The sequence below is a fragment of the Tamandua tetradactyla genome, chromosome 2 (assembly GCF_023851605.1).
Source record: "Tamandua tetradactyla isolate mTamTet1 chromosome 2, mTamTet1.pri, whole genome shotgun sequence".
NCBI classification, from domain to species: Eukaryota; Metazoa; Chordata; class Mammalia; order Pilosa; family Myrmecophagidae; genus Tamandua; species Tamandua tetradactyla.
The window spans coordinates 49,593,617-49,618,401 of NC_135328.1; the positions used below are offsets into that span (position 1 = coordinate 49,593,617).

At 39.6% G+C, this 24,785-nt stretch overlaps 1 protein-coding gene and 1 pseudogene across 21 annotated transcripts in view; one reads left to right on the plus strand and one right to left on the minus strand.

Annotated features, from left to right (window-relative positions):
- The window catches only part of RALGPS1 (Ral GEF with PH domain and SH3 binding motif 1), a 617,170-nt gene that overhangs the window by 273,017 nt on the left and 319,368 nt on the right, over positions 1-24,785 (plus strand). The gene's annotated exons all lie outside the window — the stretch shown is intronic.
- Positions 1,831-2,462, minus strand: LOC143673612 (microtubule-associated protein RP/EB family member 1 pseudogene; annotated as a pseudogene).

Sequence of the window (24,785 nt, forward strand, 5' to 3'; positions counted from 1 at the left end):
TCTATTTCTGCAAAGAAATGTGCTGGAATTTTGATTGGGATTATATTGAATCTGTAAGTTGCTTTGGGTAGAACTGACATCTTAATATTTAGTCTGCTAATTCATGAACATGGAATGTCCAATTTATTTAGGTCTTCTTTGAGTTCTTTTGTTGGTGTTTTTCAGTTTTCTATGTATAAGTCCTTTACATCCTGGGTTAGGTTTATTCTTAGATATTTTATTCTTTTAGCTGCTATTCTAAGTGGAATTTTTTCTTGATTTTTCTCTAGATTGTTCATTAAAATATTGGAAATACTACTGAATTCTGGATGTTGATCTTATACCCTGCCACTTTGCTGAATTTGTTTATTACTTCAGTAGCTTTGTTGTGTATTTTTCAAATTTTTCTATATATTGGATCATGTTATCTACATGATGACATGATCCAATATCCTTTCCATTTTTTAAATTTTTTCCTCTTTATTTTTTTCTCTTGCCTCATTTCTCTAGCTTGAACTTCCAGTACAATTTGATGTAGCAGTGGTTGCAGTGAATGTCTTTGTGTTGTTCCTGATCTTAGGGGGAAAGCTTTCAGTCTTTCACCCTGAGTATGATGTTAGGTGTTGGATTTTCATATATGCTATATATCACATCAAGGAAATTTCCTTCTATTCCTAGTTTTCTAAGTGTTTTTATCAAGAAGAGGTGCTGGATGTTGTCAAATGACTTTTCTGCATCAATAAAGATGATCATGTATTTTTTTTTTTTTCGGTCCGGGAATCGAACCCAGTTCTCCTGTATGGAAAGTGAGCATTCTACCACTGAAACACCTGTGCACCCAATCATGTGCTTTTTTTCCTTCATATTCCCTATTATATACATTAATTCTCTTATGTAGAACCACCCTTGTATACCTAGGATAAAGCCCAGTTGATCATAGTGTATAATTTCTTTATTTTTATTTATTCAAAATGTAAAATGTTTTGAAATATGTAAGTATATTTTAAATACTTTTAAGGCATTTATTTATTACAACTTTCTCTGCCAAGATTTCACATTAGCTTAACATTCAATTCAGTCTTTCCATTTCTCTACTGAGGTCTCCACTTCAATGTATTACATAACACCTTCTCCCGCAATCAGTGTTTCGAGCAACCACAAGGTGAGCCCCAGGGTCAGCCTCTTTGTTCCCTAGGTGAACCAACTAGATGTTAATAGTGCTCTGCTACAAGGTAAAGGCTCCTAACTCATACTTAATTGTAAAGGAGTGAAATTTCTGCAAAGTACACTTTTTAAGAAGGGGTGCCTTTTGCTTATGTAAAGAACCAATGAGGCCTCTAAGAATAATAAAAGGGAGTATTTTACAGTTAAGCACATGATTTGGAGTGAAGGATTCTGATATTGCTCTTCTGGTCCAGGTTGGTAATACTCTTCTTGTTCCTCCTGTGGGCCCGCTTCATCATGTACCAGAAAGCCTTAATCTGTGGCATACAGAATGTCCACAATTCTCTGCAATACAGGGTCATTTTCCCCCTCTATCTCCTGACAATCAATTCAATGTTCTTTTGTTTTCTAAAGTAGAAATCACTCTCCTTCTCCAGGTCTTCAATGGTTAAGTTTTAATATGTTGACCTGCTACATGCCTCCCCAGCTAACAGAGAAACCGTGGACATGATCAGCTTTTCTTGAGTGACAGTATCCTCTTGTTGATGCCTTAATTTGGAAATTTTTATGGCCTTAGATGTCTACATTTGTAACTTAATAAATCTCCTTTATAAAAGCCAGTCCATTTCTGGTATATTACATTCTGGCAGCTTTAGCAAACCAAAACAATGAATGAAATGAGTGTTCCTATTTCTCCACATCATCTCCAACACTTGTAGTTTTCAGTTTCTGTTTTTTAACAGTTGCTTCATCATCCCCATTGCCCACACCAGGATTCTTTCTCAGCATGCCTGGACCAGCCTTGGCAGTTTCAGTTGTTCTTGGTGTTGAAATGGGCCTCTGTGGAGGTGCATTGCTAGAGTTGAGAGGTTTCTTTGGTTTATTCAGAGCTGGAGCAACAAGGGAGGGAGCAACTGCCATCTCTTGACTTTGTCTAGCAGCTAAAGGATCATAGTTTTTTCTATCATAGTTTGTGTTGAAAAACTTCTTGAACCACTGAATGAATTCAAAATTGTCCTGAAACTTTCCTTTCATTAATTGTCCCCAGGAATTATTTTATCAACACCCATTCTTAAAATCTGCTTGTAGTATTTTGAAGTTCTGGATATATTCATGTTCTAACTTAGCTTGGAACTCCACCTTCTTCAAGGTAGTGGAGCCAGGGAATAGCATGTTCATAAATTGATAATAGGCAGCCCCTGAGCACAACTGTTCAATCTTTGTCAAATTCAACTGCAGAGACTATTGATTCATGCCAGTGTGTCATGTCAGCTTAAGTTACCAGTGACCACTGATGTTGAATATATGTTCACTGTCATCCTTGGCTCTCATTGGGACCACAACCACTGCCTGTGCCTGGCTCCGGTTCCATCTCTGTCTCATTCAAACCACCTGACCCCACCCACTCCCCCCGCATGATGACCTCACATGCAGCCCCTGTTATGCATTGATGTCTATAATTTCTTTATGTGTTGTTGAATTCAGTTTGCTAGAATTTTGTTGAGGAATTTTGCAGCTGTATTCATAAGGGATATTGGTCTGTAATTTTCTGTTCTTGTGATATGTTTACCTGGCTTTGATATGAGGGTAATGTTGGATTCACAGAATGAGTTAGTGAAAGTTCCCTTCTCTTCAATTATTTGGAAGAATTTAAGCAGGATTGGTGTTAATTCTTCCTGGAATGTGTGTACCTCATGTTTTTGGGGCACTCTGACTTGGTGCATAAATTTCTTATTATGTCACCTTGATGAATTTTCCCTTTTATTAATACAGAGTATCCTTCTTTGGCTCTTTTAATTGTTTTACATTTGAAGTCTAGTTTGTCTGATATTTTTATAGATACCCCAAGTCTTTTCTGTTTCTTATTTGCATGAAATATCTTTTTCCCACCTTTCACTTTCAACATGTTTTTGTCCTTGGGTCCAAAGTGAGTCATTTATAGACAGCAAATAGATGGGTCTTGTTTTTTGATCCATACTGCCAGTCTCTGTCTTTTTACTGGGGAATTTAATCCATTAACATTTAATTTATTACTGTAAAGGCAATACTTTCTTCTAGCATTTTGTCTTTTGGATTTTATATGTCATATCTTATTTTTTTCTCTCTCTTTCTACCTTCCTTTCTTGTCTTTCTACCTTCTACCTTCTACCTTCTCTCTCTTCTTTTCCTATCTGCCTGTAGTGTTCCCTTTAGTATTTTTTGTAGAGTAGTTCTTGTGTTCACAAAGTTTCTCAGTGTCTGTCTGAAAATATTTAAAAGTCTCCCTCATTTTTAAAGGACTGTTTTGTCAGATATAGAATTCTTGGTTGGCAGTTTTGTTCTTTCAGTATCCTAAATATATCACACCTCTGCTTTCTTGTCTTCGTGGCTTCAACTAAGAAGTTTGCATGTGGTTTTTTGAGCTTCCCTTGTATGTAATGGATTACTTTTTCTTTTGCTAGTCTCAGAATTCTTCCTTTGTCTTTGACATTTGACAATCTGATTAGTAAGTGTCTTGGAGCAGGTCTATTCAGATCTATTCTGTGTGCTTCTTGGATTTATAATTTTATGTCTTTCATAAGAGATGGGAAATCTCTGACTAGATACTTTTTCTCTCAGACATGCTTTAATTTTTCCCTTGCCTGGGCAGTGCTGAAACCTGAGAATGCTCACAGATTTATTTAATGGGCTGTTAAGAGGTTAAAAAAAATCCTTTTCAGAGTTGGTCCCTAGCTTCCCAGGTTTTTCAATCAAAAGCTGAAGGTGCTGTTCGCTCTGTGTGCCCCTTTTCTTGGATCCCAGCCCTTTTCCAGTATTTTACACTTGTCCAACTACAAAAGCTGCTTTTTTTTTTTTCTGTCAGCCCTACCTCCTGTCTGCTGGGGAGAAAACTTCTGGTTCCTTTCCTGCTTGCTCCAGGTTTATCTGTGCTCAAAGCTGGTATTCAGCAGTCTGAATTTGTTAATTAATTCCACATTTGGAGCTTGGTTGAACTAACTTTCTTGCTTCTAATAGAGAAGGCTTCTTTTTCCCTCAGGGAACCAACTCTAAGACAGCTTGCCTTGCCACTGGGGGAGCGGTGCCAGCCTCCACAATTTTGGAGACTGATTTCTGCATGGGATATCTGCCATTAAACCTGTTCCAGACTGGTGTGTGATGTGTGTCCGGTCACAGAAATCCTCCAAACAGTTGTTCCAGACAGTTCCTGGCTATTTACTAGCTGCCTTACAAAATGAAATTCTATACCTCACTATGCCACCATCTTGCTCTGCTCTCTGGACCTGTTTTCCCTCATTTTTGAAAGAAAGTCTTGCTGGATTTAAAATTCTTGGTTTTCCTTCAGCACTTAAAATATTTTATACCACTGCCTTCTTGCTTCCATGGCTTCTGAGAAATTGGCACCTAATATTGTTGGGATTCCCTTGCATATAATGTTGTTTTTCTCTTGCAGCTTTCAGAACTCTTCATCTTGTCTTTGGCATTGGGTAGTTGGATTCCAGGTGTATAGGCATGGTTTTCTTGAGTTTTTTTCTGTTTGGGATTTGTTGGTTGGGATATTTGAATGTACATATTCATGTCTTTTGTTAAATTTAAGTTTTCTGCCATTGTTTCTTTGATTATTCCTTACGCCCTGTGGTAGTTAGATTTAGGAGTCAACTTGGCCAGGTGAAGGTGCCTAGTTCTATTGCTGTGGACATGAGCCAATGGTATGTGAAGCTCATCTGTCATTGATTACATTTGCAGCAGCTAGGGGGCATGCCTGCTGCAATGTATGATATTTGATTTAATTGGCTGGATGCTTAAATGAGAGAGGTCAATGCAGCACAGCCCAGGCAGCTCACTGTACCTCATCTCAGCACTTGCAGCTCAGCCCAGGCCTTTGGTGATGCAGAAAGGAATCACCCCAGAGAAAGCTGTTGGAACCCAGAAGCCTAGAGAGAAGGCCAGCAGAGATTGCCCTGTGCCTTCCTGTGTAAGAGAGAACATCAGATGAAAGTTAGCTGCCTTTCCTCTGAAGAACTATATGGTTTTAACTAAATAAATCCCCTTTCATTAAAAGCCAATCCATCTCTGGTATGTCGCATTCTGGCATCTTTGGCAGACTAAACATGCCGTTTTCTCTCTTTTCCTTCATGTACTCCCATAATGCGTATTTTCACATGTGGACCTTTTCATGGGGCTGGCTGAAGTGTCCTCATTATATGGCAGTTTACTTTCTCTAGAGCAAGTGGTCTGAGAGAGCAAGATACAGCCACAGTGATTTTTATTAAAGCCCTTAGAAATCATACTAGGTTATTCATGTAGCATCCTTTTGATTATATGGGTCAGCCCCTTTTCACTGAGGGAGGGACTATACAAGAACTGAATACCAGGAAATAAAGAATCATTGAGGGACATCTTAGAGGCTGCCTATGACAGTCTTCAAAAGTTCAAATTCAGATAGTCTGATTCCAGAACTTTTGTAATTCTGACTCTGCCAATTACCAGCTTTGTGATATTAGGTAAATTGATTCATCTCTCTGAGTTTCAATTTCCTCATCCAAATAATGGGAATAGTAAGAGCACCTCCTTCATAGGGCTATTTGGAGAATTAAATGAGAAAATACAAGTAAACACTTAGCACACAGGTTAGAAGCTAGTAAAACTTAATAGCAGCAACAACCACCATCATTTTTGAATGTGTAGCATGGACCTGGACCAGGCCTTGTGCAAAGTGGTTAAATGCTTTATATGTGTTTCCTCATTTAATCCTCAGTTTACCCTAGGGAGTGCAATTATTATTGTTTACAGATAGAGAAACTTAGGTATAGAGAGGTAACTTGCTACAAGTAAGTGATGGGAGCAAGGCAATAGGAATTCAGAGTTTATAGCTATTATTATTGTTGTTTTTGTGACTATCAGTATCACCCATAAGTACCTCTTTGTGTCAGTCTCTGGCCAATTCACTTTCTTCTGTCATCTTTTACCTATTTTTATGCCAGTACCATGCTGTTTTTACCACTGTAGCTTTGCAGTATGCTTTAAAGTCAGGTAGTGGGAGACCTCCCACTTCATTTTTCTTTCTCAAGATATTTTTAGCTATTTGGGCACCCTTGTAAGAGAGCCTGCTTATATTTTTCAGTTCTTTTCCCTGTATTTTCCTTTGTGTGTTGAATTGTAGATGGCCAGCCCTCTAGTTCACTAATTTTCTTCTGCCTCTTCAAATCCATTGTTGTAGGTTTCCATTGTTATTTTCATCTCTTTTTGTGTGTCTTTCATTCCCATAAGTTCTGTGATTTGTTTTTTCAAACTTTCAATTTCTTCTTTATATCCTCCCTTAACTCATTGATTTGATTTTGATGAGATTTACATGTCTGTTTGAACATCCTGAATTAGTTGTTTTAACTCCATATCTCATTTGAAGTGTTGGTTTGTTCCTTTGACCGGGTCATATCTTCAATTTTCCTAGTATGACTCGTTATTTTTGCTAGCATCTAGGCATTTGATTTCCTTACATAGTTTATTCTAGAGGTTGTTTTTACTCTTTTACCTAAGGTTTTCATGTTTGATGTCTTTGTTCTCTTTCTGTTCTTTGACATTCAGTTCAACTAATTGTAGACCTCTAGCATAGGTTGTGTTTAACTGATCAGAATTTTTCAGTTCTTGTTTTTCTGTTTCTTGCCCTGCCTATATGGAGCCCTTTTTTTTTTTGAGGTCTCCTCAGATATTATAGGCCTCAGCCAGATTTTTCCCAGACAAGACAGGCCCAGGTCTTAGGAGGAGAGAGTAGCCAGCATTAGTTTTCCCTGAGGGTGAAACTCAGTAGTTGTCAGACTTTCCTATGAATCCTCTAGACTCTATGCTTTTCCTATCCTGCCCAGCATGTGGCACTTGTCTGCCTGTGGCTTCCCGTCAGCTTAAAGTTATGTGGTGCTTTTAATTTTAGCAGACTCTATATGCTGGGGGTTTGGTTGAGAAAGAGGTGAAGCAGTAGGTGGCCTTTGATTGCTTCTGTTTCCTAGTCCCTGAGGCTTGAATTCTTTGAAGGAGAGATTCCACTTGAGCTGGGCCCCAACCCCCTTTCCTTGCAGAAGATATGCCCTTTAGGGAATTAACTTCTTTCACCTGACTAGTTACTTTGTCTCTCATATGTGCTTTAGTTCTGCCTTTGCCTGGGGCAGTGCTGGAGCCTGAGAGTGCTCGCATTTCTATCTAATGAGCTATTTAAAAAGTAAAAATTAAAAAAAAAAATCATAAAAGCCTTTTCAGAGGAAGACCCCCACTCCTTGGGTTTGCCAATCAAGTTGGCACGTGGCTCTCTGTATCTACAGGCTCTATGTGTCCTCTTTCTTGGGGTCCAGCCCTTTTCCAGTATTTTGTTCTGTCCAAGTTAAAAAAAAAAACTCAGCTTGTTTTCTTCATCAGCCCCACCCCCTCTCTGTTGGGGCAAACATTCCTAGTTCCTTTCATGCTTATTCCAGGTTTATCTGTGCTGGGGGCCTGTTTTCAGTAGTCAGAATTTGTTAATTAAATCTGCAGTTGGATCTCGGTTGAGCTAAGCCCTTGCTACTAGTAAAGTCTGTTTCCTTTCCCCTTGGGGAACCAGCCTCTTGTGTCCAATGCAAAGGGGCACCAGCCTCCGTGGCTTGGGGGACTTAAAGTTCTGTGTGGGATCTCAGCCTTTCTACCTGGTCCAGACTCTCTCTTACTTTTTAAAGAAAAAAATATTTTTAAGGAAAAGATTGACAAAATATTTTGTAGAAGAAATGAATATAACATAAATCCTCCCATCCCACCCCCTTCCAAGCTTACTATCTATTACTACAACTTTCGCTTCACCCCAAAAAGAAACCCTACACCCATTTTGTATTTACTCCCTGTTCTGGCTTGGTAAAGCTGCCAGAATGCAATCTACCAGAAATGGGTTGACTTTTACAATGAAGATTTATTAACTTACAATTTACAGTTCTTAGGTTGTGAAAATGTCTAACTCATGATATCAGCAGGATGATACCTGAACTCTGAAGACAGGCTGCTGGCATCTGTGATACCTCTGTCACATGGGAAGGCACATGGCCAGCATCTTCTGATCTTCTTCTCCCAGGTTTTGTTGCTTTCAGTTTCTGGATTTAGTGGCTTCCCCTCTCTTTTCTGTGGGTCATCTCTTAACTTCTGTGGGGCCTTTCACCTGAGCATCTCTTAAAACACATACAGAAATGAGATGAAATTATCCTGTTATTAAGAACTCCAGACAGAATATTAAAACTCACCTGAACATGCTTCAACTGAAATAACCTAAGCAGAAGTACCACCCATAATAGGTTTACACTCACAAGAATGGATTAAAAGAATATGGCCCTTTTTGGAGTACATAGCAGCTTTGAACTACCATATTCCCCATTACACTTCTCTTCCACCCTTGTCAGCCTGTATTCTGCTTTCTGTCTCTGAGTTTGCATGTTCTCTGGTATTTTCTTTGTGGTTACCACAGGGCTTAAATTTAAAATCCTAAATCTATTACAGTCTTGTTTGCTCTGATACAACTTAATAACTTCAACAGCATACATAAATGGTGTTTCCCTATATACCTCTGTCTTCCCACCTTTATGTAGTTCTTGTCACAAATTATATATTTATACTTTATGAGTCCAAACCATTTGTTTATTATAGTTTGTGTATTTGTCTTTTAAACCCTATAAAAAGTAAAAAGTGCAGTTACACATAAAAAATGCAATAATATTTACCCATGTCATCTTTACCAGACATCTTTATTTCTTCATGTGGCTTCAGTCAGTTGTCTAGAATCTCTTTATTTCTTTTTTTATTTTTTATTTTTTTTAACTACACAGAAACTCTGATGTTAGCTCTATTTATTTCTTTTTTAAAAAATATTTTTATTGATAAATCTTAACACACAAACATTCCATGCATGGTGTGCAATCAGTGGCTCACAATATAATCACATATTTGTGTGTTCATCACCATGATCATTTTTAAACATTTGCATCACTCCAGAAAAAGAAATAAAAAGAAAAAACTCATACATCCCATACCCCCATCCCTCTCTCTCATTGACCACTAGTATTTCCATCTACCCAATTTATTTTAACCTTTGTCCCCCCATTACTTGTCTTTTTTAATCCATATTTTTTTACTCATTTGTCCATACCCTAGATAAAAGGAGCATCAGACACAGGTTTTCACAATCATGCAGTCACATTGCAAAAGCTATATTGTTATACAATCATCTTCAAGAATCAAAGCTACTGGAACACAGCTCAACAGTTTCAGATATTTCCCTCTAGCCATTCCAATACACCATAAACTAAAAAGGGATATCTAAATAATACATAAGAATAACCTCCAGGATAAACATTTGACTCTGAAATCCCTCAGCCATTGAAACTTTATTTTTCTCATTTCTCTCTTCCCCCTTTTGGTCAAGAAGGCTTTCTCAATCCCTCAATGTGGGGTCTTAGCTCATCCTGAATTTCTGTCCCACTTTGCCAGGGAGATTTATAGCCCTGGGAGTCATGTTCCACATAGGGGGTAGGACAATGTGTTCATCTGCTGAGTAGACTTAAAGAGAGATGCTGCATCTGAGCAACAAAAGAGGTTCTCTGGGGGGTGCTCTAAGGTTTAATTTTCAGTAGACTTAGCCTATCATTTGTGGGAATAATTTTCATAGGGGCAAATTCCAATATCGAGGGCTCAACCTATAGATTTGGTTGTCTCCACTACTTGTGAAAATATCAGAAATTCTCCAAATGTGGAAGTTGAATATTTCCTCCTTTCTCCCCAGTGCCCCAAGGAGACCTTGCAAATACTTCTTTATTCACTGCCCAAATTACTCTGGGATATATTGGGGCATCACAGTAACCTGTATACCCACAAAATCTCCTGCCCTATTCAAGATTCTATGTACTTATGGTGTTAACTAAACTGTAGTGTCCTTTTCTTTCAATCTACAAAATTCTGTTTAGCATTCTTTGTAGGGTCAGTCTAGTGCTGATGAACTCCTTCACATTTTTGTTTATCTAAGAAAGTCTTAGTCCCTCCTTCATTTTTGAAAGTCTTTTATGGTGAATATAGAATTCTTGGGTGGAATTGTTTACTTTCAGCACTTTAAATATGCCTTCCCACTGCCTTATTGCTTCCATGGTTTCTGATGAGAAATTGACATTTTATCTTTTTGAGGTCCTTGTACGTGACATATTGCTTCTCTCTTGTAGTTTTCAGAATTCTTTCTTTATCTTTGGCATTCAACAGTTTGATTATAGCATGGCATGACATGGGTCTACTTGTATTTATCCTGTTTGGAGTTCATTGAGCCTCTTAGATCTGTATATTCATGCCTTTCATTAAAGTTGGGAAATTTTTAGCTATTCTTCCTTCGAGTATTCTCTCTTTCCCCTTCTCTCTTCTCTTTCTGGGACTCCTACAGCATTTATATTGGTTTGCTTGATAGGGTCTCACAGGTTTCCTGAGGCTCTGTTCACTTTTCTTCATTCTTTCTCCCTTCTGCTCCTTCAATTGGATGATTTCATTTATTTTATCTTCAGGTTCACTGCTTGTTTTTTCTGCCAGCTCTAGTTGATGAACCCCTGTAGAGAATTTTTAATTTCTGTTACTGTGATCTTGAACTCTTGTTTGGGTTATTTTTCTGAATTCTCATTTCTCTATTGATATTGTCTTTGTGTCATTTTCTTGATTTCCTTTATTACTTTGTCCAGGTTTTCCTTTAGTTCTTTGAGCATATTTAGGACCATTTTTAAAAAGTCTTTATCTGGAATGTCCCAGGTCCAGTCCTTCTCATTGATGGTTTCTAATGCTTTAATCTTCTCCTTTTGCCTGGGCCATCACTTCCTGTTTCTGTGTATGTTTTGTAACCTTTTATTGACATCTGGACATTTTAATGTGTTATCACTGGAGTTTAATCTCCGAGACACTGGATTCCTTAAACTTGTATCCAGCCAGTGTTATGACAGAGCTTACCTTGAATGCCAGGAGCTAATAAAAAAGAAGAAAAAAAAAAAGGAAAAAGAGGTAACAAAATTCCCAGTCTTTGCACATTTATCTGTGAGAGCGTTCCCCTTCATAGCTTATCCATATGCTGAGTTTAGGGCATTGCTCAAAGCTAAAGCATAGGTGCCTTCCTGGTCCTTTCTGCACATGCATCTTGTCTTGTGCATGTGCCTTTGATCCCAGGAATTTCCCGGTTTCCAGCATTCTCAATGTCTGCTCTTTCCTAGGAAACAATTTCCTCACATCCTGGCCACTACACTCAATGTCCTACTGCCAGTAGTCCTTGCCCAGTCAAGTAGCCTGTACTTGACTGCTCTTCTGCAACACTCTGGAGGAGAGCTTGGTGAACTGTCTTCCACACACAGGGCAAGTTCTGGAACCAGCAAGTCCCTCAGACCACAACCAGACAGATCAGTTCAGATATAAATGTTCCTAATTTGTGCATGAGGATTACTCAGCTCCCTCCAGAACTGGGACCAGAGAGCCACACTGGGAACTGGTGTGGGTGGGAAGAGGGGCTAGCAAGGGTGCAATGAGATCCTACCGTCTTTTTATTTTACTTTATTTTATTCTATTTTGCTGTACTAGAAATTTTTTTTGTTGAAAAATCTTCACACACATACAGTCCATACTTAGCATATAACCAATCACTCACAATATCATTACATAGTTATGTATTCATCAGCATGATCATTTTTAGAACATTTGCATCACTCCAGAAAAAGAAATAAAGTGAAAAAAGAAAAAAAACTCATATGTCTCATACCCCTTACATCTCTCTCGTACCATCTTTTGAGAAAGATTGTTTCTGCCAGTTCTTGTTGGTTATTCAGCTCTTCTCTGTGTGTTTCGGGTGAAGGGCATGGAACGCTGAAGCTTCTCATGTAAATATCTTGGTTGTTACCAGGGTTCCTAAATGATTTATTTTAAACTCTTCTTCGTTCTAGTGTTGTTCTCACAACCTCCCTATCACCATCTCCATGCCCTCAACTTATTGAAGATAAGGCTAGTTTTGCTGTGTAATGTTCCAAACTGCTTTCTTTCTTGTTGTTGAACTTGTTCACCTGTCTCCATATTTTCTGTCAACTGGAAGTTAACCCTAAAGGCTTGATTGACTTGAATTCAACCTCTTTGAGAAGAATATGTCATTGTTGTTTCAATAGAAAACATCCAGTTTTCCAACTCTTTGTCATGTAAAGATTCATCATTGGGTTCAGGTGGTAACTATTGCATCCCTTCATTGTAAAATTCCCCATCTACCTTTTTTACAAAATATTTTTGTTGACAAATCTTTGTACACATACAGTCCATACATAGTGTACAATCAGTGGCTCACAATATCATCACATAGTTGTGTATTTATCACCTTGATCATTTTTAGAACATTTACATCACTCCAGAAAAAGAAATAAAAAGAAAAAACTCATACATCTCATACCCCTTACCCATCCCTCTCATTGATCATTAGTATTTCAACCTACCCAGTTTATTTTACTCCTTATCCCTCCTATTACTTATTTATTTTTTAATCCATGTTTTTCACTCATCTGTCCATACCCTAGATAAAATGAGCATCAGACACAAGGTTTTCACAATCACACAGTCACATTGTAAAAGCTATATTGTTATACAATCATCAAGAATCAAAGCTACTGGAACACTGCTAACAGTTTCAGGTGCTTCCCTCCACCCATTCCAATACACCATAAACTAAAAAGGGATATCTATATAATGCATAAGGGTAATCTTCAGGATAACCTGTCAACTCTGAAATCTCTCAGCCACTGAAACTTACTTTTTCTTATTTCTCTCTTCCCCATTTTGGTCAAGAAGGCTTTCTCAGTCCCATGATGCCAGGTCCTGGCTCAGCCGGGGATGTTTGTCTCAGATTTCCAGGGAGGTTTGTAGCCCTGGGAGTCATGTCCCACATAGGGGAAGGGCAATGAGTTCACCTGTCAAGTTGGCTAAGAGACAGGCCACAGCTGAGCAACAAAAGAGGTTCTCTGGGGTTGACTGTTAGGCATAATTATCAGTAGGCTTAGCCTCTCCTTTGCAGGAATAAGTTTCATAGGGGCAAATCCAAGATAGAGGGCTCAGTCTGTTGATTTGGTTGTCACTGCTTGTGAGAATATCAGGAATTCTCCAAATTCTCCTCAAATGGGGAATTTGAATATTTCTTCCTTTCTCCCTAGCCACCCAATGGGAATTTTCAAATACTTCATCATTGAGTGTCCAAATTACACTGGAGTATTTCAGGGCATCACACTAACCTGGACAAACCAACAAAATCTCATACCCAATTCAAGATTCCATGTACTTATTTCATGTACAGTTCAACTAAACTGACCATGCAAGTTAAATTAGGTAATGCGCTACCCAAAATATAAATTTTGTACCAAATAAACTTCTCTCTTTGGTCGCATACAGAAGTTGAAGTTTTAAAATATAAACAGTATCGTCCTTTTCCCATCTACCTTTTATCTAATGATTTCATCTATTGGTGATCTTTGAATCATGGATTTTATTAGGTGTAACAAAATGGTGACTTTTTTCTAATTCTATCAGTTTCCACATTTATAGCTGAAATTCTTAACTTTCCTCATCAACTACAGCTATTTGTAAACAAAAACCAGGATAAATACTTAATACTTTCCTTTTAATTGTTAATTTTCAGAGTAAGCATTTGGTACTCTAGTTATCTCCAAAGGTGTAGTGTATGTGTTTTGTTTGCTTTCTTTTGTTGGTGGCAGTCTCTCTCTGTCTCTGAGATTCATATGTGCTCATGGATTTTTTTCACATTTTTTAAATTGTGGAATCTAATACATATATTTACAAAAAAACATTAAATTTCCAAGTACATTTTAACAAATAGTTATAGAACAGATTTTAGAGTTTAGTTCCACAAATATTCATTTTTTCTTCTAGCTGCTCCAAGACACTGAAAACCAATAGAAATATCAATATAATGATTCAGCAGTCATACTCATTTGTCTGTCTTATCTTCTCTGCTATACTTCTCCTCCTCCTTTTTTTTTCTTTTGGGTGGAAAATAACATATACACAAAAAAGCACTAAAATTCAAAGTATATTTCAAAAATTAGTTGTATAACAGATTTTAGCATTTGGTATGGATTGCAATTCCATAATTAGGTTTTTACTTCTACCTGCTCTAAGGTACTGGAGACTAAAAGAAATATCAATATAATGAGTCAGCACTCATACTTATACTCATTTGCTAAACCTGACTTCTCTGTATAATTCCACCATGACCTTTGATCTTTCTTCCACTCTTAAGGGGTATTTGGGCTGAGCCCATTCTAACATTTTCATGCTGGAAAGGGCTGTCAATAATATGGGATAAGGGGATGGGACTAGTTGATGTTCTGGAGAGGCTGGCCCCTCTGTATTTCCAGATGTACTTGGTCTAGGCACCCATCTGGAGGTTGTGGGTTTCTGGAAAGTTACTCTAGTGCATGGAACCTTTGTAGAATCTTATATAATGCCTTAGATATTCTTTCAGATTGGCAGGAATGGTTTTGGTAAGTTATAAAATGTAGCAATATCTAACTGAAGCTTGAGTAAGAGTGACTTCCACAGTAGCCTCTAGACTCTGTTTGAACTCTCTCAGCCACTGATACTTTGTTACACTTCTTTTCCCCCTTTTAATCAGGATTAAATCAGTATTGTTGATCCCTCAGTTCTAGGGCCAGACTCATCCCTGGGAGTCATCTCCCATACCGCTGGGGAGACATTCATCCCTAGATGTCATATTCCATATAGGGGCAGTGCAATGGTTTCACGGCAGAGATGGGCTTAGAGAGAGAGAGAGAGGCCACATCTGAGCAACAAAAGAGGTCCTCCAGAGGTGACTCTTAGACATACCTAAAAGTAGGCTAAGCTTCTCTGCTGCATATATATTTTTTTCTTTCTTTCTTTCAACTTTTTATTATTGTGAAATATAACATATACACAAACAACAATAAACTTCCAAGTACATTTTAACAAGTAGTTATAGAACAAATGTTAAGAGCTCATGGATTTTTATGTATCCCATGTGCTTCAATCATTTCTGGTCACTGTGCTTTTTGACACATAAATTGTGCTTTCTTTGGCCAAGGGGAGTCCTTTAATGATGTTTCCTGTATCCTTTCAACATGACCCCTTTAGTCTTTAAATATTTTCTTTGCTTTTTGGCCCAATAAGTTATCCCAGAATCATGTTGTTCATTTCCTGCCATAGACATGTGTTTTAGTTTCCTTGACTGCTTAAACAAATAACATAAAATGGTTTAGCTTAAACAATGGAAATTTATTTCCTCACAATTTTGAGGCCAGGAAAATGTCCAAATCTAGGCATTATCAAGGTAATGCTTTCTTCCTGAAGACCAGCTCCCAGAGATCCTTGCCTCCCCTGTCACATGGCAAGGCATATGGTGGTGTCTGCCAGTATTGCCCTTCTCTTCTGGGTTTTGTTGATTTCAGTTCCTTGTTGCTCCATTTGTGGTATTCTCTCTCTCTCTCTGAATTTCATTCTTTTAGAAAGGACTCCATTAATAGGATTAAGACCCATCCTGATTTAGATGGGCCATTAACTGAAATAGCCTCATCGAAAGATCCTACTTGAAATGGGTTCACACTTTCAGGAATGGATTAGATTTAAAAGCATATTTTTCGGGGGCATTTACAACTTTAAACCACCACAAGGGGCATTCCTATAAAATAGATGGTTTCTTTTAGTGGGGAATAATATTTTGAAATATTCTGGTAAGGATCTTTGCTACTAGATGGCTATTACTTTTATAACCGTCAGTGGACTGAGCTAGGAAATACCTTGAAAATAAATAAAAATGAGTTCATAGTTGTGTTAGATGGTATATCTACACAATTATTCCTTCCCTCCTTATGTTTGTCATAGCTTCCTTGTGGATGGTTGTATAATTCCCCAAGTCCTATGACTTGGTTTTGCCAGTGGTACCTTGGAAGAAATGGCTGTATATAAGTGCTGAACTGAGGTGGTAAAGGAATGGCAAGCTGCCACCCACCCTCTTGGAACTCTACCATATACTGGTAGGTATTGCTCTTTTAGTGTGAGTCCCAAAATGAGAACATTATAGATGACCTGAACCTGACCCAAAGCTTAGGTAGCAGCCTAAACTAGCCAAGCCCAAGTGAACCTAGCAGAGATTAGCTGAACTAGAGCTACCCTACACACCTATCATCAAATAAAGGATGTTATTTTAAGCCATTGAGATTTAGTGATTGTTTAATATACTGTGTTATATTCTAGAAACCTGGCTCATACAATATTGATCTTCCAATTCAAATTTAATATTACAGAGTTGTTTATTAACTCCTTTTATTTTCTGTTTTCATTTACACTGATAATTTTGTTTCCTAGTAGCATTAAAAATTACTTTTTTGCATTATTCCAAAGATATATATATATTAAATAAATTCAAACTAGTAATATCAATACTAATACTAGCTAGAAGATTACTGATTAAAGTTTAGAATTTCTTTGTAGTTCTCTTTGTCCTTGGATCCTTTTCTTATCTTTTTTCCCTTCTACCACTTATACACCCAGATGGGCCTTCCTTCTTGGCTTTCCTCCCAAAGGTTTTTGGGAGCACCAGAGAAGAAAAAAGATTTTTATGCTCACTTGGTTTTGGAGGTATATATCTTGAGAGATCTCGTTGTAATCCCAGTGTGTGAAACATAGTAGACACTCATTAAATATTTGTTGAATAAGTGGAAAATGAACGAATGATTGAATGAGAGAGGAAGCACATAGCAGAGCATTATTTGGTGGTGTTTGGGCATTGTGACAAGGTGTCTGTACTGATTAAGTGACTTGTTATTCCCAAGGTGCCTGTTTTGTGGTGTAACTACTTCCCTCGAAGCAAAGGTTTTGCCTGTTGAGCTCAGCCTTTTGAAGATGCTGCTGATAACTGAGGGTGTAACTGTGGTTTGTCATGACTCTGATTCGTTTATACAAAGGGGACACAAGAGCATCATCTCTGACTAGGAGTTAGCCACGTAGACAGTGATTTAAGAGTTGGCAGGAGGCAAGGAAAATGGAAGTCAGCAAATATGGAGCCATAATTTCCCTGTTCCTTGGTGACTTATTTTATTTAAAATTGGTAAGTTAACACAGATACAACTTTGCAGCATAATTTTTGACAGCTGTATCTAACTTACAAGTTGTGTGAAGTGACTGTGGCCTAGAACCCCATTCCTACCATGGCAGATTAGGTTGTGGGGGCTGAGTGGATTACTGGCTGCCAGGGCTCAGCGCATGGGCTGCATTGTAAAGGAAGTGGAAACAGTTTCTCAGGGGCCAATTTAAATGTCAAAACTGTTTTTGTCATTAGATTCAAAGTGGAGCAACATCAAGGGATGTTTTAGTTTCCTAGGCTGCTGAAAGTAGATATAAAATGGGTTGGTGTTAACAATGGGAATTTATTAGCTTATAAGCTTACAGTTTTGAGAGACTTGAGAAAAATGTCTAAATCATGTCTATCATCAAGATGATGCTTTCTTCCTGAAGACTGGTTGCTGGCAATCCTGGATGCCTCTGTCACATGGCAAGGCACATGGCAGTATCTGCTGGTCCCTCCTTTCTTTTCCAGGTTTCAGTGGTTTTAGGTTCTTCCTTCCATGACTTCTTTCTCTCTTTGTGTGAATTTCATTTTCTTATAAAGGACTCCAGTAAGAGAAATACGCCCACTGTGGGCTTGCCTTAACTGAACTAACCTTATCAAAAGATGCTTCTTGCAGTGGGTCCACACTTACATGAATGTATTAGCTTTAAAAACATCATTTTCTGGGCTACATAGTTTCAAACCACCACACTCCACCCAGCTGTCAGTACCAAAGCTATATTAGTTATGATTCTTTAGGAAAACAATTGACAGGAGATATCTGTAAATATTATGAGATTTATATAAACATTGTCTCGTGTGACTATGGGGATGCACAAGTCCAAGTTCTGAAGGGCATGTGGCAAACTGGGACCTCTGATTAAGGTTTCTGATGGATTCCCCTGGAGAAGCTGGCTGGCTGAAGTAGAGATGAAAATCCTGACTGCTGAAATCATAACTTCTCCTCTTAAAGCATTCAAATGATTGGATGCGAGGTCTCTCATTGGTAAAGGCAGTCTCTTCAGTTGAAAATCAGCCATAGATGCAATCCACTAACTAATCATTCAAGTCCATGAAATGTCCTAACAATAACAGTTAGGCCTGTGCTTACTTAACCAAACAACTGGACACCATCACCTGGCCAAGTTGCAACATGAACCTAACCATCACAAGAAATAACTGTTATTCTTAGAATGTGCTGAAAATGAACATAGTCTGGGTTTACACAGCTCAGGATTCTATTCAAAATTGAGTTCCTGGGTCCACTTAAAAGCATGGAATGACTAGAGAAAGCTGGGTTTGAATCCTGCTTTACCCTTCCTAGCTTGGAGAATTTGGCAAGTTACTTTTTCTCTTTATGCTTCCATTTTCTTGAGTGTGAAATGGGGTAAATAATAGTAAAATGCCTTACAGTGGGCACTTAAGAACTTAGTACGATGTCTGCATGTGGTAAGTTCTTAGTAAATTGGGGGTATTATTTTTCACCAGCACATAGTTTGAATAGGCTCTGTGGATCATGACATGATGTTACTGCTCAACAAACATTAAATGCTGCCTGTGCAGGGGCCAGTGTCCCAGAGGCTTGAGAGATAGAATGGGTTGAGAGTACTGCATTTGGAATCCCTGAGACATTAGTTGTCATGGTCAGGTTCATGTGTCAACTTGGCCAATTGGTGGTACCTGTTTGTCTGGTTGGGCAAGTGCTGGCCTGTCTGTTGTGATGAGGACATTTCATAGAATTAAATCATGATCATGTCAGCTGCATCCACAATTGGTATCATTTGTAATCAGTCAAAGGGGAGTGTCTTCTGCAATGAGTGATGCTTAATCTAATCACTGGAAGCCTTTTAAAGAGGATTCAGAAGAGACAGTCTCTCTTTTAGCTTCGGCTGGTGAGCCTCTCCTGTGGAGTTCGTCCAGACCTTCCATTGGGATCGTTGGCTTCACAGCCTGCCCTGCGGATTTTGGACTCTGCGTTCCCGCTGTCATGTGAGACACTTTTATAAATTTTATATTTGAGAGTGTTCCCTGTTGATTCTGTTACTCTAAAGAACCGTAACTAATATATCTTGGTACCAGGAGTGGTTCTTAAGAAACAGAATCTTAAAAATGGGTTCTTATGAATGGTTTTCTACTCTGACTGGACTCAAAGGCACTAAGGACTTTGATTCCCATAATCAGAATAACACTCCCAGTCCATGGAGTGAGTTGGCAAAAGAGATAGTCAAAATATCACCGTTTGATTCTCCTAACGCTTCGCTGGTACGAAGCCAGGCTCTGGGGGATAATGTTTTTGACACCTTTACAGAGCTTTGTGGAAATAAGAGGTATAGAAATGTTGGCTGGTTTTGTTAGCTACACTGACTACATTAAGGGGTGAAAGGGATGGGCTTAAGGCTTCAAACGAGAAGCTTAAGTGCCATCTGACAGATGTGGACATTTCTATGAGTATCCTGAAGGAAAATCTTATTTCCTGTAGCAATAGACTTGAGATCTCTGAAAATCAGACTCAGAATCTTATTGTTAGAGTAGCAACTTTACAACGTAAACTGAAATCTCAATGTTGCATGGTGTCTGCCATTAAAGTGAGGGCATTGATTGAAAAGAAGTGGGACCCTGAAAAATGGGATGGTGACATATGTATTGATAATGATGTCGGGGGTGAGGTTGAAACCCTAGGTCATGCTGAGTCTTCTGTAGATAACCCTGTAATAGTTTGCCCTGAGGACATAACTGCCCCACCTCCAGCCTGCCTTGAGGAGTTGGCCACCCAATCTTCTCCACAAGGGATTAGCCCTAGAGTGATTAATTCCATTTCACCAGATGAAGCTGCAAATGAAGGCTCTGAAGCAAATGGTTTGGAAGATATTTCTAATTCTTTTCATGAACCACCCCCACCACCCCTCATTTCTTCCAGACCTATAACTAGACTAAAGTCCCAACAGGCCCCTAAAGGTGAGGTACAAAGTATCACACATGAGGAGGTACGTTATACTCCAAAAGAACTGTGTGAGTTTTCCAGTTTATGTAGACAGAAATCAGAGGAATATGTGTGGCAATGGATTTTAAGGGTGTGGGATAATGGTGGGAGGAATATTAGGCTGGATCTGGCTGAATTTATTGATATGGGCCACTAAGTGGAGATTCTGCATTCAATGTTATAGCTCAAGGGGTTAGAAAAGACATTAACAGTTTGTTTGGATGGTTGGTTGAAACATGGGTCAAAAGGTGGCCAACATTAAGTGAGGTTGAAATGCCAAAACTGCCTGGGTATAATGTATATGAGGGGATCAAGAGGCTTAGAGAGATGGGAATTTTAGAGTGGATTTTTCATGCAAACCCTGCTCTTACACCCCAGGAATGTCTGGAGGATGCACCTTTTACTAGAACAGTGAGAAATAAATTTGTGAGACTAGTGCCATCATCCCTGAAGAGCTCTGTAGTTGCACTTCTCTGTAGGTCAGATATTACTGTAGGAACTGCTGTCACTGAGCTGGAATCCTGAAACACAACGGGGATGACTGGATCCCGAGTTGGCAGAAGCCAGGTGGCAGCACTTAATCGCCAAAGACAGGGTAGACTTGGCTATTATAATAGACAGCAAACTCAAAGCAGGCGTCAAAATTATATGACTCGCAGAGATTTGTGGCATTGGCTAGTAAATCATGGGGTACCTAGAAATGCAATAGAAGGGCAGTCTACTAAATTCTTGTTCGAGCCTTATAAACAGAAGAGTTCTAGGTCGAGTGAACAGAAATCTAACCTGAATTACAAAAACACAGAGTCACGGCCCCTTAGTCAATTTCCAGACTTGAGACAGTTTACAGACCCTGAGCCCCTTGAATGAAGGGGAGGCCAGGTCCCTTTGGGGGAGAACCTTGTTACACTGCCACAAATTTATACTGTTAATCTTCCTCCAAGCCTTCCCCAAGGAAACCGACAGCCTTTTACCAGGGTAACTGTGCATTGGTGAAAAGGAAATGATCAGATATTTTGGGGATTATTAGACACTGGTTCAGAAGTGACATTAATTCCAGGGAACCCAAAACATCACTCTGGTCCACCAATCAGAGTTGGGGGCTTATGCAGGCCAGGTGATCAATGGAGTTTTAGCTCAGGTCCATTTCACAGTGGGTCCAGTGGGCCCCTGGACCCATTCTGTAGTTATATCCCCAGTTCCAGAATGCATAATTGGAATAGACATCCTGAGAAACTGGTAGAATCCCCACATCGGGAATTTCAGGCAAAATGAACAGCCTCCTGAAAAGACAGACAATGTATCTGACAAAATTTTAATACTACTTTTGGTGCCTGATGTTCTGGGGAGAAGAAAAGGAGAGTCTGCTTTTCTCTTAGTTCCGTGCTTCTCAAAGGCATTATAGCCAGGGATATTGGCACAGGCCAAGGGCTTACCAGAAGTCTGTGTGTCGTTCCTTTGCCAACAGGCAGTATGCAGAGTCACAAAGGCAAATGGATAGGTGTCTAGTAGTCCTGGGTATGACAGAAACAAACTGCAGCAGGCACCAAATTCTGTAAGGTAGAAAGCTTACAGAGGAACGTGTACACATCTTAAGGGAGCTAGGTTGAGCCAGCCATAGTGGGTTGTGGATGTGGTTTGGTCAGGGAGATGTAATGGGCTTAGGCTGAACCAGACTGAGTTTGGGCTTTATCCTGTTAGCCTTTGGGATTAACTAAAGGATTTTCAAAGGGCAGTAACAAGAACAGATTTTTATTTTAGAAAGTTCACTCTCACTGTCTGCGACAGAACTGACTAGAGGTGGAGAGAATGGTTAGGAGGTTTTTGCAACAGTCTGTGTGGCAACGGTGGTAACAATGGAGAGAAGGGGAAGGCCTGGCATTACACTGGTTATGGGGCTGCTGTGAGAGCAGAGAAAAGAAGAAATAGGTTGTAGATGTGTAAAGGTGTAAAGAGAGAAGCATTTCAGGAGCAGACAGAAGAAGAGGGCAGAGAAGGAGTCAGAGGAAATGGCCATGGAGGTAAGAGGAGGCCAAAGAATTATAGTATCATGAAAGTCAAGCAGTGAGAGGATTAATCAGGGTGATCAGCAATGTTTTGGCTGGGGAGGGTGGCCAGTGGGGCCAGAGAGTGCTGATGGCCTGGAAAACTAAAGAAGGACTGAGAGGCCAAAAGGTGAGAAGGGAAAAACAGATTTGGTTAGGAGTAGGCAACTGGGAAGGAGATGAGGAGATAATAGAAGAAGGATTTCAGACTTCAGGGTTTTTGGGGTAGGATATCTTGGTGACTATGCTTGAAGGGGTGATGGCTATAGCTCTGGTACTAGAGTGGAGTGGTGATGAATGTCTTTTCTGGAGGAAGTTGAGGCATGGTGCAGCTTAGAAGTGAGAAAGCCCACAACCCTGTTTTGTGAAATTCCAGGAGGTGATGAGAAAAGAATGGGTGAAGGGAAAGACCTTGAACCAAAGCTAAAAGCAAGAGAACATACTGGGGTTGAGAACTGACTCCATTGTGGAATGTCAGGAAATAACTTGGGCTTCCCCAGAAGAAAAACTATGTGCCTAGATTGTGAGCCACATGACGTAAATGACTAGAGTCATGAGCACCTGCCACTGGGTTCAAGCCACAGGCCTAGGGCTCAGTATTAATTGAAGACAGGCAAAGGGTAGTTTGGGTAGACATGCTGATTCTCTTTTGTATGTGTCACTGTCTGTGGCCCTGGAGGGAAACCTGGTAAGTGATGTTTTAAGGAAAAGGCAGATAATATATTAGAAAGAGGAGATGAGAGCAGGATTTACAGAAATGTTTTGGAACAGGGGAGATGTTATCCAGATCTCAGCACATGTCCCTTAAACATGTCACTTACTAGAGTGATTTTTCTTCATGAATCCCTGTGTCAGGGTTGGAGCTTGAGGCCCTGGAAATTGACTTGACTAGCATATTTTGGGTCTCCTTCTGGTTTTCAGAAAGCCTGGCTTGCAGGAATGAAAGGCTCCCTGCAGAAATCCACAGTTTCCTCTGAGCCACATGACACGTTGCAGTTCAGGAAAACACTGCCTGTGGGTTCAGGAAACTGACCTTCTGGCCTTTTGTCTGGATGCCGTTTGCCTGCTCTGAAGCAGCAGGCATTCCAGAAAGCCGAAATCAGTGTTGGATGTCAGACAAACCCTGTGTGTCTTTGCTGCTCCTTGGAATCATAGTGTTGGGCCCTGGGAAAAGGGAATAGCCTTGCCAGCAGGCAGTCATTTGTAAAAAGGAGATCAGTTTCACTGACATCATTAAAACCCCCCTCTCAGGTCACATGTTGGGCAGATTTCTCAGACCATTTCTTTCCACTGCACCAGCCTATTCTAAGCCATTTGCCACCCCCTCCTCCTTATGTTGGCAGCAGACGCTTCACCGTCTCCCCATGTTCAATCCTGTCCTCCAACCTCTTCTTTGTACATAGATACATCTTTCTCAAGCCAAGGTCCTGGCCTGCTTAGAATCCTCTGTGGCTTCCCACTGCTTCTATGATGCAGATCTGCCTCCTTTATGCAGACTGCCGGGCAGCAGACCTACAAGTGTTTATCTGGTTCCAGTCCACCACTCTCTGCAGTGTTCCAGCCTCACTAATTTGCCCTCCCATCTCAATGCTTTTCCACATGCTGTGCCTCTGTTTGGAATGCTCTTCTCTCTCTTCACTCTCTTATAGGTGACTAGTAATCCAAGTTAGCTTAGGTTCCCATATTTACCCTCTGTAGTACTATCTACTACTTCTTGTGTAGCACTTTTCACCATGGATCTGAATAATTTTCACTTAATTAAGTTTAGTTAAGTAATTAATTGTCTAAAGTCTGACTATCCCCTAGATGATAAATTCTATGAGCCCAAGGTTCATGCCAGTGCTATTTACCACTGTGTCCTGTTACCTAGCACAGTGCCCAAGGCAAATAGGTGTCTATTGTTTTTGGTAAATACATTTAGGATGTAATAGTAGTAATAATAATAAGATAATTGACTCCTCTTGAATCCTGTGCTATATTGTTTCCCTTTGTTCAAAAAAGTTGATTAGTTAGTAGACTGGGAAGTCCAGGTTTCTTCCAGTTGGGCCAATTCATGGAAACGATGGCTGCCAGTATAAGGCTCATCAGTGCTGATGTTAACACAGGAAGCCTGAGCAGCTGTCTCTCTCATCTGTTATTTCCCTGAGTTTGCTTTTGTTATTTGCTTCTCATTTCCTAGTAATTACTCTTCCCATTGAAATTGTTTCTTGTCACAGTGGAAACAAGGTAGAAAAGGGCTCCTCCCAACTCCATTCATGAGAGGGATGGGATGGAGGCCGGAGTCCTTCTTTGGGCCCTAGATAGAAACCTGCCTAAAGGGTGGGAAGGACTCACTGGGGCAGGAGTTGGATCTGGCTGCAGACACAGACCAGCAGCATTTGATCCAATGAAGCCAGCACTACGCAACTTTAAGACAAATTTTTTTCCTCCCTTCTTGAACGTGGATACGACATTAATGCTGGTGAGCCACCAAATTTCCTTTTTAAATGAATTAGTA